Source organism: Mus musculus, chromosome 11, assembly GCF_000001635.26.
Source record: "Mus musculus strain C57BL/6J chromosome 11, GRCm38.p6 C57BL/6J".
Lineage (NCBI taxonomy): Eukaryota > Metazoa > Chordata > Mammalia > Rodentia > Muridae > Mus > Mus musculus.
In genome coordinates, this window is record NC_000077.6 from 52306981 (window position 1) to 52321195 (window position 14215).

A 14215-nucleotide genomic window follows, 5' to 3' on the forward strand; every position below is an offset into this window, starting at 1 on the left:
GTCTTCTATTCTAAGGCGCCCATGGCCAAGCTCTCAAGTGTGCCTTGGTCCTTCCCTGGAGGTCTCTCTTTCTTACTTTTTTCTTATTTATTTGTTTATTGAGAAAAGGTCTCATTTTGTAGCCCTGGCTGGCCAGAAACTTACTATGCAGATTAGGTTAGCCTCAGACTCTGTGATTTTTCTGTCTTTGCTTTTCCAGTGCTGGAATTAAGGACTTGTACCACTACAAGTGGCCTTAAAGTTTATTTTTATGTGAGTGCACACACCTCCCTGGAGCTGGAACTATCTGGGTCCTCTGTAAGAGCAGTGTGTGCTCCTTAGCCACTGCCCTGCCTTTAACCTGTCCCCCCTGTCCTTTTTGTGTAGAGCTAGGCATCAAATATGTGTCCTCAGACATGCTAAGCTCTGTCACTGATGTATCCCCAGCCACATTTTGTCCCTAATGTTCGGTTGCACCAGCATTTTGCATGTAAAGGGCCAGGGTTGTCTGGAGGTCAGTGGCCCGCATCCTGCAGGAAGGATCCCAGAGGATCCAAATGGAACAGATGGTGCCTGCTGGGATGAGCAAGTTCTCTGTCTGCTGACCCTACATTAAGCCATGTAGCAGGGCAGCAGGGGCCAACCACCCCATTGGGCCCTCTGAGCTGACAGTCAGACAGCTCTGAGCACCTCAGTGGCATTGGAGTTGCCAAAGGTAGGTGACTAGCAGTTACTCCTTGTGAGGCCAGAGTGGACTCACGGGGGGTGGGGGGTGGGGGTGGGGGGACGGATGGCCTAGAGGGGCATGGATGTTTAGGCTGCACTTTGGGCTGTTGCCCTCTGAGGAACTTCAGCTCAGTTCTCTCAGGGCAGCAGGGAGGGGTGGCTCCCTAGCCACCCCTAATTGATCTCTAACTACCCCAGAGCTTGGCTGATGTGGAACTTATCCTGCCTTCCTGGTACTGACCTTTCAAACCAGCGCACTGTTTAGAGACCAACGTGCAGTTTCTCCAAGGACTCCACTCTGACAATGGGGCACATCTGGAGTTACATCTGGAGTTAGGTAAAAGACATCACCAGCCAGCGAGCATTCACAGACTTGCAAGGGTTGGGCCAGGTGGGATTTCAGCTTTGAATATTTTTCTTTCTCTCTCTTTTTAAATCATGTGTGCATCAGCCTTGCATCTTGTAGGGACAGGCTACCTCAGGCTGCAGACTTTCTGGGTTTTCTTTTTATTCTGTCTCTGTCTGTCTGTCTATCTGACTCTAGGCTAGCAAGGGCTAAGTAGTAAGACCCTCTATCAAAACAAAACACCGTAAGAGTGATTGAGAAAAATAGCCTCTCTCTCTCTCTCTCTCTCTCTCTGGTGTCTCTTAGATCAGGCTGGGCCCTGATGTCCTTGAATTTCTGATCCTCCTGCCTCTGCCTTCCAAGTGCCAGGATCACAGAGCAAGTTTGGTGTGTGAGATGTTAGAGATCAAACCCCAGGCTCTGTGCATACTAGGCAAGCACTCTACCCACTGAGCCACATTCTGCCTATCTGTCCTGGAACTTGCTCTGTAGACCAGACTGACCTCCAGTTTAGAGATCTGCCTGACTCTGCCTCCAACATAGTTTTGACTCACACCCCAGAAGGCTGGGGACTACCTGCAGGACATCTACAGTGGGGTACCTTTTGTATCTAGTCCTAGAGGATCACAAGGTGTACCCCAGTGCCTATAGCTCACTGCAAGCCAGAGAGCCATATTCTCACCTGGAGCAGATGGCTAGTAAATTCCTGACTTGGGGTCATGAACCTATAATCACCTCTAAGTCCCTGCAAAGATGGTGACACACAAGCTTGAAGGGGACTTTGTTGCAGATGTTTGCAGGACTTTTGGCAAATCCTAGTAAAGCTGTGAACCATCAGATTGGCTAGTCAGTCAGTGCCATCAGACTGGCTAGTCAGTCAGTGCCAAGGGTTCTCTTGTTTCTGCACTTGGGAGGTAGAAGCAGAAGGATCAGGAGTTCAAGGCTAACGACCAGAACTGAAGCCACCTGGCTACATGAGACAGGACTCATGGCAATTAATCCTCCATTTTTAAATTATTTATTTATTTATTTATTTATTTATTTATTTAATGTATATAAGTGCTCTATCTGCATGTACACCTGCATGCCAGAAGAGAGCATCAGATCCCAGTACAGATGGTTGTAAGCCACCAAGCAGTTGCTGGGAATTGAACTCAAGGCCTCTACAAAAGCAGACAGTGCTCTTAACCAATTAGTTAAGTAATTAATTAATTGGGGGGAGCTTAATCTCTCTAGCCCCCTCCAATTCTCCATTCCTGACTTCCTTATTTGAGTGCTGATATTTCTATCACTAATTATCCTAGTTTTTAGATGATAGGATCTTGTAAACTTGCATAAAGTTCTGCAGCTGATAGGTGCTCTGGCTGCCTCTGTCTCTGACCCCAGACCTCCTCACCCAGGGCAGGACCAGCTGTGAAAGCTGTCACCAACTGAGCATGTGCAAAAGGTCCAGGGACTACCATGCCCAGCTAGGGATTCAGTGTCTTGGACATGTAACCCTCAAAGGAAGATGGTAGCTTCAGGCTGTTATTGACAGTAAGTAAAAGGGCCTGTGTGAAGATCAAAGCCTGAAGGAAGTAGGTGGTTCTCTGACAAAAACATAATATTTTTAGAAGTTCTCTGTGGGGTAGGATGTTTTGCCTCAGGCTGCTTGGTGGTGAAGGGATGCAGCTGGAGGTGCTCCCCACCCCGGAGGCTGTCATCTTGAGCTGAGGGGTCCTTGGGAAAGGGTTGACTGACAAGGGCTGGCTGGAGCTGGGAGGCTGAGGGTGGGAGGGGCATCCGCTTTTCCTAAAGGTCAGAGTACCCGCTTAGGCCAGTGTTGTTTTGGGTTGGGGGGGGGCCTTCAAGCCCCCACCCATCATGTAGCCCAGGCTGTTTTTTTTTGTTTGTTTGTTTTTTGTTTTTTTGTTTTTCGAGACAGGGTTTCTCTGTGTAGTCCTGGCTGTCCTGGAACTCATTCTGTAGACCAGGCTGGCCTCGAAATCTGCCTACCTCTGCCTCCCAAGTGCTAGGATTAAAGGCGTGCGCCACCACGCCCGGCTGCCCAGGCTGTTCTTGAGCTTGTTTTTATGGCTCTAACTCTGCAGGGCTGGGGTCTCCCCAGTGCTCCACCACATCCTACTGAGAAGATCGGAAGCTTGACCCACCTTCACCTCCTGCTGCACCTTCAACATACGCATCCCCCCTCCATCTTCTGAAGACCAGGGTCTGCAAACAGCAGCCAAGGAGAGCTATACATTCATTCTGTAATCAGGGATAATTGGTATGGTCTATAAGAAGGGAGAAGCCAAGATCCAGGGGGTAGAACATCAGTGGGTTGCTAAACCAAATGCCCAGAATATTCCATGAAGGATCGGAATAGCTCTTGGGAGCTGGGGAACCTCAGATAGTGGGACCCACCTTGGCCGGAGAACAAGAACGGAGGAAGGCAATGTTCATGCTCATAGAATGGGCGAGGTTTGAGGATGAAGCTTCAGGTCCTCCTTGCTGGTTTTTAGGATGCCTTGTCCTTAAAGATGCCTGGGAGAATTGAGTTGGGCCCTTCCTTTCATGCAAAAAGGAGCAGAGAGAGGACAGGTTGGGTCCCCTACCCTCCCTAGCTCTCTGCAGTATCTCTCCCTTATAATCAGTAAGCCTTTGCCTTAATGTTTATGCCACAATCCCAAGCAGGCAGGCTGGAGTGGCCAACTGTAATTTATATCATTTTGCATCTGGGCTACAGGCTCTAAAGACTCAGCCTCATGCAAATGGGAACCACATTGGAGAGCGGGGAGACCGAGCCGAGGCCGCATTAGGATATACTCGCAGGAAGCCACCTGTTTCTCGTTTGGGACGTGCCTTGGTTTGTTGTCCTCCCGTCCCAGTGCCCAGTGGTTTTTGGAGACGGCGGAGCAGCCATGTACATTTTCCTTGACTGGCATCCGGCACTGAGTCTGGGCGGAGCCACTTGCAAACCTCAGAATGCCCCATGCAGAACTCTGCAGAGGTCGTTGGGCACACTCTGCTCTGTGTTCTCATCGGTCTCCACAGAGAAAGCAGCCTCCTAGAGAAAGTAGAATGTGGTCAAACCTTAAAGTCTGTAGGAGGCCCCTGGCCCCTGGCTGGGGGCAGGGCCTTGAGGATCCTATATTCCCCAGTTCTCTTGAAACCCAAGAATAGATACACTGAGGTAGGCCAGGGAGCCAGCAATGCTGAAAATGAAGGGACTTAAGATCAGTTAGGTCTGCTGGCTCAGATTTGTAATCCTAGCAGTAAGGAGGCTGAGGCAGAAGGATTGCAGTGAGTTGAGGCCAGTCTGGGCTACATATAGTGAATTCAAAGTCAGCATAATATACTAAATGAGACTTAATCTCACAAAAGCAAAAGAAGGTATGGAGATACTGCCTATAATTCCAGAACCTGAGATAGGTAAGAGGGTCAGAAGTTTAATAGCAGGGCAAGGGACTGTTGGTAGCGTGCTTGCCTGGCATGCAGGAATCCCTGGGTTTGACTTCCCAGTACTGGGAGAGGTGGTATATACTGTAATCTGAGGTCTCAGGAAGGAGAGGCAGGGCAATCTTCAGACATATGTGGGGCCAGCCTGAGCTACATGACACTGTCTTCAAACAAACAAAAATGCTAAATAAGCAAATGTACAATGGCTGGGACAGCACACACAAGCACACACATGAGAGTGAGTGAGCACGCGCTCGTGCGCGCGCGCGCGCACACACACACACAGACACACATACACACACACACACACACACACACACACACATTCACCTTTTAGTATAAGTAAAATAACTTTTAAGGACACCGTCACAGGGGCTGGAGAGATGCCTCAGCCATTAAGAGCCCCGGCTGCTCTTCCAGAGGACCCCAGTTCTGTTCCCAGCAACCACATGCAGCTCACTATCTGATGCCTTCACAGAGTTATGCAGGCAGGCGAAACACCAGTGTACATAAAATAAAAATAAATAATTAAAATGAAAGAATGTGGTCATAATGGCGATCTTGAATGCGGGCCATGTGTGGGTCTGGGGCATTTCCAGGAGTAATCATGCTTGCTTTCTGTTAGTTCATTAGTTTGTTTGCTAGGGTTTTGTTTTTTAAATAATATAATGTTTTTATTCATTCTTCAGACATGTCATGTAAGGTATCTTGATTATATTTACCTCCTTCTTCCTCCCAGCTCTTCTCAGACGCCCCTCCTCCATACCCACTCTGCTCTGTCTCCCTCCCCCCTATCCCACCCAGAACAGACTATCTCACAACAACATTCCTGGGCTTCTGGCTTTTAAAATCTTTCCTCCCCCTCTTCCTCCATGCCTCTTGAGCCTCAAGTGAAGGGGTTGTATTGTAAATGTCATGGGGTCAGGCACCTCATGGCCAATTGATCTCTGCAGTTTAGCCAGTGATGGCATTCTGAAACCATCTCTGGTTCTTTGATGAGGAGTAAGAGCTACACATGCCTGTGGGTGTGGGGATAAGTATTTAAAATGCAGCTAGAGGTTATATGAATATATTTATATACATTCTATATAAGTATATAGGATGGAGTTAGAGATTATATGAGTATATATAGATATAGATTCTATGTAAGTGTATATCTTCCCTATAAATATTTAGAATGCAGTTAGAGATTTTATAAGTATACATAGAGATTCAATATAAATATATATATATTCTCTACAAACATACAGAATACAGTTCGATGGAGCTTAGTGGTAGAGCTTGTATTTGGAATCTGGAAGATACAAGGCCCTGGCTTCAACCTCTAACACTGCAAAAAAGAAAAATCCAACTTAAAAAATATTTGGGAACCTACAACATGGGCATGAATAACAACCTGGCCTCATTACACTCTCTAGTTGGCCTTCTTCTGGTCTCATGTTTGTCCCCTTAGTCCTTCTATAAGGTTTTCTTTGTCCCTTCTTCCATACCTGTGGTCAGCTCTCCGCCCACCTGGCTCAGGTCTAGGGCTGTGCTGTGATTTGAATGTGTGCCCCATAAAGGCTTGCCAGGTTGGTCTTCCCAGCCACGTGTGGATGGCATTTAGCTATGGAGACCTGGGGAACTGGTCAGGAGTGTGAGAGAGGTTCAAGTGTCACTCTAATGGCCTTATATGCAGCCAGAAGACACTCACCAGATGCTGCTGTTGTGCCTCTGAGCCTCGAGCCAAATAAACCTTTATTCTTTATCAATTATCCCAGGTTGGGTATTTTGTTCGAGCAACAGAAGATGGACCAAGGCCATGTGGCTTCAGGCTGATCAGATCACAGGCTGATGAGACTCCAGAGGGCCTGAAATTTAGGGATCATAGAGTAACCTTTTCAGTAGCCCCTGACACTCTGGCCTTAGTCTGGCACTAGGACCTGGAGAGGGCCTCCTCCTGGACTTGGGGACCGAGTCTCTTGCTCAGAAAGATTCCATGACTTTCCTCTGGAGTAAGGAATTGTCAGAATTCTTTGGCCATTTTGATAGGACCCTCCCACCTGCCACTGTCCCTAGCAAAAGCAAATGAACCTTGTGTGTCACCACATGGTGTTCTCTGGTAGTAGGCTTGCCTGGGCAATGTCAGCTGACTCTTAGAAACACCCAGTAGGCCTTTTGCTGTGATATAGAGCATATCTCTAGACATAAACATGTTCTTTGAGATGAGGTCTCACATAGCCCAGGCTGGCCTTGAAATCCCTAAAAGGATACTTTGAGGTTCTGATCTTCCTGCCTCTATCTCCCCACTGCTGGGATTAAAGGAATGAACCCCCACGCCGTTTATATGGTGCTGGGAATTGAACCCAGGGCTTCTGTGCGTGCGAGGCAAGCACTTTATAACTGAGGTAGGTCCCTAACCCCATGTACCTTTTTTTTTGGGGGGGGGGGATCTCTGATCTTCAAAGTTCTGTTTGCTCACTTTATTTTCTTCAAAAACCAGGGCATCTCCTTCAGTAGAAGAAACCTATGACAACGAAAATAAACACTGTGGGCCAAGGGGGCTCCTGGGTGGGAGGGGGCTGGCTTTCTCAGGCTTCTTATTTTTCTGAGTCTCCCCGGGGCACACAGCACTCCCCTTCCCCTCCCCCAGACCTTTCAGGTGAGAAAACTTTCCATTGTTGCCCTATCTCGTGGTAATCCACTTGCCTCCTTGCGGGAACCACAGGTGCACAGATCTGAGACCTGATCTGTTCCACTGGGTGCCAGGCAGGGCCGAGGACGCGAACCCCAGCAAGAAATAGCGCCCGCAACCGCAAGGCCCGGTGTGTGCGCCCTCTGAAACCATAGGTAAAGACAATTACCGGCAGTTTCCATCCACCGTTTTGTTTTTTGTTCAAAGGCCACCGAGCATTCTCAGCAGCAGACCCGAGACGTAGTATTCCCACCACACGCCACCTTCATAAACGTGCGATAAAAGCTGTGGTCGCTTTGTCCCGGCTCTTCCTTTTAACAGTCAAACTTTCAAGTTTGATGTTGAAACTGCTTTTTTTCTTCAAGTGGGCTTTGATGCTTAGATAACGCTTAGAGATAAGGAACCTGCCTTCAAAACCGCTCACTGTACCTCCAGCTCACCACTAGGAGCGTCGCAAGGGAAAAATCAGACACCTGAGCTCATGAGAGGGAAGAATGTGCTGAGTCTGTGAAATGCTCCTTCTGCCTGCCTGCCTGCCTGCCTGCCTGCATGGGAGATTTGCAGGGGGAGAGAAAGGGAGGGAGGGAGGGAAGAAGGAAGGGAGAGGAGAGAGAGACAGAGAGAGACCCAAGAGACCCGACCCGAGAGACAGAGGGATTGCCTCCTGGGGGTGCAGCTTAGTTGATAGAGGGCTTGTATAACCTCAGTGAAGCCTAGGTTCAGTCCCCAGCATGATGCAAATGAGGAATGGTGGCTCATGACTGTAATTTTGGCACTTGGAAAGGGGAGGCAGAAGGATCGAAAGTTCATCATCCTTGGTTATCAAGTTTTGGGCTAGCTCTGTTTAAATAAACAAACAAACAGGAAGGAGGGAAAGAGAAAGGAAGGAGTAGAGAGAGAGAACTGAGGAACGTACCTTAGTTGGCAGAAAGTTTGCCCTTCATGTACAAAGCCCAGGGCACTGCATAGATTAATGGCGGTGACATTTGCCTGTGATCCCAGCACTGGGCATGGAGGCAGGAGGATCAGTCGTTCAAGGTAGCCTTGGCTACATGGGGAGTTAGAGGCTTGTCTGGTCTGTATGAGATCTCTCAGTTGTATTGTAAGGGTTCATGTCTGCTTTTCTTTAATTTTTTAAAATTTTATTATTTTATGTTGTGGCTGTTTTGCCTACATATATCTCTATGTACCATGTGTGTTCAGTGCCCACAGAGGCCAGAGGAGGGCTTTGGATCACGGGGAACTGGAGTTAGAGACTATCATGAGCCACCATCTAGCTGCTGGAAACTGAACCCCCATCCTCTGGAAGAGCAGCAAATGCTCTTAACCACGGAGCCATCTTTCTCCAGCCCCACTTCTCCCCACCCCATTCCTTTTTTAGAGTCTCATGTAACCCAGGCTAGCCTAGAACTTCCTGTATAGCTAGGGTGATCTTGTACTCCTAATCTTCCTGAGTCTACTTCCCAAGTGCTAGGATTACAGGAGTGAGCCACCAGGCCAGGTTTATGATGTTCTGGGGGTGGAATCCAGCCAGAGCTTTGTTCATGTGCACTACAGGTAGATCTCTGAGTCCAAGGCCAACCTGATCTATGATCTTCAGAGTGAATTCCAGGGTAGCCAGGAATACACAGAGAAACCCTGTCTTGTCTAATAATAATAATGATGATGATGATGAGTTGAGAAAGAAGCACTGTCTAGTAATAATAATAATAAATAATAATATAAATGGGATAAAGACATTAGCTCACTCCTAAGCAGCCTTCTATTTAGCTATGTCTTGTGTCCATGAACCCCAAGGATATGAGTCTATGAGGTTGAGGGGTGAGAGCCAGTTTAGATCTGAGAAATTAAGTCTTAAACTGTCTCTTACTAACTGTGTGACTTTAGGTGAGTTACTTCACTTCTCTGGGCGTCAAGTTCTTCATCAGGAAGATGCAAGTTTCATAGTAAAAGCCCTTTAGACGCGAGTGCCACTGCCAAGCAATCCAGTCTGTGATTCTATGAATTGCCAGGATTTGCATAAATATAACATTTAGGTTTCTAAATGTCTTACATCTTTCAGCAGCTGGTTTGATCTCTGCTACGAGAGCTGTGAGTAAGCAGGCAGATGTGCCACACTTTCATACTCCCATTTCAGAGATGGAAAAATGGAGGCACAGAGAAATCAAGTGGCTAACAGGAGAACAAACAGTGACAAGTTGGTCACTGTCCAGGCCTGGACAGACATATAGAGAGCCATGGACCCCTGTCTTATGGGGCAGCCTCACAGGTGGAAAAGACCAGTACCACAAAAGAAAAAAAAGACAAAATCTTGCTTTGGTCTTTGGCAGCTTCATGACCCCAGGGATTGGACTTAACTTCTGAGCTGGGATTAGAGTTTCGAGCTTTGAGCTGCAGAGAATGAGAATTCTGCCTCACCCCAGCCCTGGAACCCAGAATCTGAATCTTAGGAACTTCATGATTTGACACCCCTCCCCCAAACACACACTCCCGTCCTGCCCTACAGAACCTGGCTATATGATCTTGAACTTTTAGCATCCTCCTGCCTCTGTCTCCGGAGTGTTGAGTCTACCAATGAGTGCCAGCATATCTGGCTATGATCTCACTTTCAGAGCCCAAGGCTTTATGTGGAGACAGCAAGGTCAGAGGTTCAAGAGAGACCTTGACATGTCAAATTCGAGAGCATCCTGGGATACAAGAGGCCCTTTCTTATGAGGCATGTAAAATGGCTTCTTGAGTCAAAACCTTTGTCACCATGCCTGATGACCTGGGTTAGTGTCCTGGAACCACAGGGTAGAACAAGAGAACTGAGTCCTGAAAGTTGTCCTCTGATGTCTACTCATTCACTGTGGCATGAGCATGCCTTTGACCCCCAACATACACACGTTATATATACACACACAACATACACACGTCATATACATACACACACAACACACACATATACACACAATGGTGATAGAAATGAAATTTGAACAAAGGAACTCACACAATATGTACTCACTGATAAGTGGATATTAGCCCAAAACCTAGGATACCCAAGATATAAGATACAATTTGCTAAACACATGAAACTCAAGAAAAATGAAGACTGAAGTGTGGACACTATGCCCCTCCTTAGAAGTGGGAACAAAACACCCATGGAAGGAGTTACAGAGACAAAGTTTGGAGCTGAGACTAAAGGATGGACCATGTAGAGACTGCCATATCCAGGGATCCACCCCATAATCAGCTTCCAAACGCTGACACCATTGCATACACTAGCAAGATTTTATCGAAAGGACCCAGATATAGCTGTCTCTTGTGAGACTATGCCGGGGCCTAGCAAACACAGAAGTGGATGCTCACAGTCAGCTATTGGATGGATCACAGGGCTCCCAATGGAGGAGCTAGAGAAAGTACCCAAGGAGCTAAAGGGATCTGCAACCCTATAGGTGGAACAACATTATGAACTAACCAGTACCCCGGAGCTCTTGACTCTAGCTGCATATGTATCAAAAGATGGCCTAGTCGGCCATCACTGCAAAGAGAGGCCCATTGGACACGCAAACTTTATATGCCCCAGTACAGGGGAACGCCAGGGCCAAAAAGGGTGAGTGGGTGGGTAGGGGAGTGGGGGTGGGTGGGTATGGGGGATTTTTGGTATAGCATTGGAAATGTAAATGAGCTAAATACCTAATAAAAAATGGAAAAAAAAAAGAAATGAAATTTGAAAGTTTTTCTCTTTAAGGAAACTGTCTTTGTTGGGCTGTGGTAGCACTCGCCTTCAATCCCAGCACTCAGGAGGCAAAGGCAGATGGATCTCTGAGTCTAAGGCCAATCTGGTCTACAGAGTAAATTCCAGGATAGCCAGGAGTACACGGAGAAACCCTGTCTTGAAAACCCAAAACCAAAACAAATGAAAAAAGAAAAAGAGAACGACAAGAAAAGAAACACTGTCTATAAATAAATAAATAAATAAATAAATAAATAAATGGGGTAAAGCTATTAGCTCACTCTGTGTATACAGGATAGGGCCACAGTTAAGTCAGCTGCTGGTGCCCAACACTTGCCCTATTGGGGAGCCTAACCTGGAAGTTTCTATAGGACTCTTTTTCTTTCATGGGTTTGAAACTGGGAGAGGAGAGGAGAGGAGCCCCTATCCATGGTCCCTCAGGAAGCTTATGCCAACAGCAACGTTCTTGTACAGAGCGGACCCCTTGACCTCAAGTAGGGCAAAAGAGGACACCACCAGTTTCCAAGGACCTAGCAATGGCTTACTTTTTTTTTTCTTCTTTTAAATGAGGGCCAGTGGGGACTGTGACTACAGATGCCCTCCATCTCTGATGGCGCATTCTTATCGAGGGCGACCGACCACAATGAGCAGCCTTTGAGAGACCGCAGCTCAGCTGGCTTTGATGTCACCTGGCCTGTGGCCTGCCTGTGTGGATGCAGCGATCCTTCTACCCGGCCACACGCCCACTGGGCCCCGCACACCCTGCAAGCAGCTGGAAGTCAGGCTTCACAGCCACTGTGAGAAGCCCCCACCGCAGGCCACTCTAACATCACTCACAGCTTCCAGTGCCTGCCCAAGTTCAAACAGGAAGCCTGGGTTTTTCCTGTGTTGACGACAGCTTGTGTTCTCTTTCTGTTCAGCTCTGGGGCGCCCTGATGGCTTGGGCTCCTGGGGATGAATGTTTGAGGGTATCAGTGTGCTTCGGGGTCTTTCTGGCAAAAGTCTCAGCAGAACCACTTCTTCCGGGAAGGCTGGGCAAAGGCCTGGAGGGTGGTCTAGATCATCAATTGCTTTGCCGGTGAAAGCGGACTCTGGCCAAGCACTTAGTGAGCCTGCAGTACACACATGTTCTATCAATCCTCACTGAAGTCGCATGTCTGCAGACAAGCCAGGCTCTTTGCATGTTCCTGGGATACCACCTGCTCTGTGCCCGTGGCCTAGACAGTCACCCAGGAGGTATCTCCTGGCTTTCCTCTTCCTCATTCCCTTCCCCAGCGGAGACAAAGACTGCCTGTCTCTTTTCCTCGGTGTCCCCGCGTGCAGCCCCTCCCCCTGGCACCTATGAGGGTCTTCCTCCACTATGTCTTCACAGTTCTGCCTCATCTCTTTCCACCCACAGACCACTTGATGGTGGTCAAAGCATCTTCCTCAGATGCCCGAGGGACCGTGTCAAAACCAGACATCTTTGCTTCTCATCCTTGCCCACCTCCTGTGTGCTGAGTCTGAACGCCCTACTATGGAGTCCTTCATCCATAGGAGCCTTCGACCTCCTTGAACGCACCCTTGCCTCTGTTTGTGCTGATGGCACCCAGGCCTTTGTGGGTCCCTAAAGAGGCCACAGTCTTATTAGTTTCCTGGGCTGACTGCATGGTTCTGACTGAGCCTGCTTGTCCCTGTCCTCTGTAGTATGCCAGTTCTTACCCTCTGTTGACCCCTGTCACTCTCCTCTGATATTAGCTTGCTGGATGGCTGACTGGTTTTAATATAGGGTCTCTTGTAGTCCAGCTTGACCCCTAATTTACTATATAGCAGACGATGACCTTGAACTCTCTGATCCATTGGTGCTTCCTCCCAAGTGCTGGGACAACAATATTTGCCCCCACACCAGATTTGATCTCTTTTCTCTGCATGTGTATGATAATCCATTCTGCAAGCATCCTCTTCAGGGGTCTCTAACCCCAGAAGGCAGGGATTGGATGTGGCTTCCTGTCTGAAGATCAGCCCCACCCTGCTTGGTTAAGAGGAGCCCTTCACGGTTGGGAGTGGAGAGGGGCCCAGGCACTGAGACCCCCCCTGCCTAACTCCCCGTTGGAGCATGTGAGTATGTTTTCCTGAAATGAGGCCTTTCCGTAGCTCAGCCTGCCTGCTCTCACCACATTTGGGCCTCTGTGGAAACATAACATAGGTTCCCAAGGGAGGGCTGAAGAGATAACCTGGTAACATTTAATGTGCATTAGGGTGCCTTGTAAATAACTCCAAGCATTTCTTCTCTTAAGAGACTAAACCTTCCCCTTAAACCTTTATTTTTCTCAATCAAAAACTCTTCCATCCTGGGCAAAGGGGGAAATTAGTGAAGAGCAAACCTCACCCCGACCTGAGCTTGAAAACCAGAGACTTCAAACGCACCCACCAAACTTCTCCTCTCTCCCTAGACAGGGTCTTGGGTAACCTGAACTGGCCTCAAACTCATTACCTTGAGTGACCTCCAGTTTCTGATCCTCCTGCCACCCACATCCCCAGTTCTGGGTTTGCAGGCATGCTCCACCCCGCCCAGTTTTATGCAGGTTTGGGATCTAACCCATTGCTTTGTGCTTAGCGGACAAACTCGATACCGACTGAGAGGCATCTCCATTTCCAACCAATTGACTGAGGGCTTACCATGCACAGCCTCTGCCTTCACGATCACCCAGGTGGTCACTGGGCCTGTCTTCTCTACACTGGGACTTGTAGGCTCTCTGCTTTGTGGGTATGCCCCAGAGTCATGTCTGCCGTCATTATTATGACATCAGAACTGACAGTCAGCCTGGCCACACTGTTGTCAACACAACTCCCAAGAGGCGAACTGAGGCAAGAGCATTGGATGTTTAAGACTAGGCTAAGCAACATAGCAAGACCCTGTACCAAAATAAAAGAACAGCTGTGAGTCACTGTGGTTAGAGTTTTGCATGTATTCTCCCAGTTAATCAATATTACAACCCTACATGCTAGTCATTCGTTGTATGAGGGGACTGAGGCACAGAGAAAAGCCAGGCCTCCCTTTGGCCTTCCCAGTACTTACTCATGCTGGCATAATGACTGTGGGGTATGTGTATGGAGTATGGGGTATGGGATATGGGATATGGGATATGGGATATGGGATATGGGATATGGGATATGGGGTATGGGTATGGGGTATGGGGTATAGGGTATGTGGTATGGGGTAGTTTCTTCAGAGCCAAGGGAAAAATGGAAGGTGGGTGGCCTGGGGAGGAGGGCTGTCCCAAGACTTGGCTGAGGTCAGATCTCCAGTTAATACCTCGAAAGGACATTAAAGGTACTCAATGAATGTCCAGAGGAA

General features: G+C 48.1%; 1 long non-coding RNA gene across 1 annotated transcript; it reads left to right on the forward strand.

Annotated features, from left to right (window-relative positions):
• The first annotated feature begins 503 nt into the window (after positions 1-503).
• Gm30217 lies at positions 504-11740 on the forward strand. Its single transcript, XR_388631.3, has 3 exons — positions 504-694; positions 904-1096; positions 11449-11740. It is a non-coding gene; the product is annotated as a predicted gene, 30217 (long non-coding RNA).
• Positions 11741-14215: the final 2475 nt, after the last annotated feature.